The sequence below is a fragment of the Aplysia californica genome, unplaced genomic scaffold, assembly GCF_000002075.1.
Source record: "Aplysia californica isolate F4 #8 unplaced genomic scaffold, AplCal3.0 scaffold00638, whole genome shotgun sequence".
In the NCBI taxonomy this organism is placed as follows: domain Eukaryota; kingdom Metazoa; phylum Mollusca; class Gastropoda; order Aplysiida; family Aplysiidae; genus Aplysia; species Aplysia californica.
This window is the reverse complement of record NW_004797908.1, coordinates 313884-314770: the sequence shown is the minus strand read 5'-3', so window position 1 is coordinate 314770 and position 887 is coordinate 313884.

The following is an 887-nucleotide window of genomic DNA, read 5'->3' as shown; positions in this document are numbered from 1 at the left end:
TCTCTCTCTCTTTTCTCTCTCTCTCTCTCTCTCTCTCTCTCTCTCTCTCTCTCTCTCTCTCTCTCCACCCTCTCTCTCTCTTCTCTTCTCTCTCTTCTCTTCTCTTCTCTCCTTTCCTCTCTTGCCTTTTAATTCCCTAACAAGCACTGGTAGCCAACAATCCTCCCTCCCCCCAAAAAAGATGTCTGTCCTATGCATCTTTCTGCAGTCATGTCCAAGCTTTGATTGGTTTCCCGGCATTTCCTTCCATATGTGAGACACCGTGGTGGAATCAGGCTCTCGTCAATGTTTTGGCATGTAGGGTTATTGGTATCATCTTAAAGCTTGTTCATTTGTCTTTATTTGGATGAAAAAAATATCCATTGACCTTGAATACAAGTCGGGATATTTGCGAAAGAAGGAGGTGGGGGTTGCCTGTTTTCAGAGGTAAAATTAGTGTTAAAATGGCCGCCAAAAATTAGTTATTTCCCTACCTTAAGAGTTCGTGGTAACTGAAAATTTACTTTCTTTGTGCCTTTAATCAACGTTTTTCAGAAAAATCCACACAGAAATGAGTTCTTTAATGGGCATGAATGGTGTTGAACAAAAAAAACCAAAAAATTCATAAAAATTCATAAACCTGTAGAAAAATGCAAATTTCTTCACTTTGATTATTTTGACGAGAGACTGATTCCACCACGCTGCCTCACATATTATTTACCCAGCATGCCATGTTATTCTTGGTCTTCCTTTGTTTATCTGGCCCTTTTCAGGTCGCCGTTTTTACGCCCCCATCGACATAATCTAAACCCATTTAGAAGGTAGGCATTGACCCCGTCTGTCTGTGTCAGCATGGGCTGAGAGGGAATCAAAATCTGTGCAGGAACACCGAAAAACTTGATTCCCCC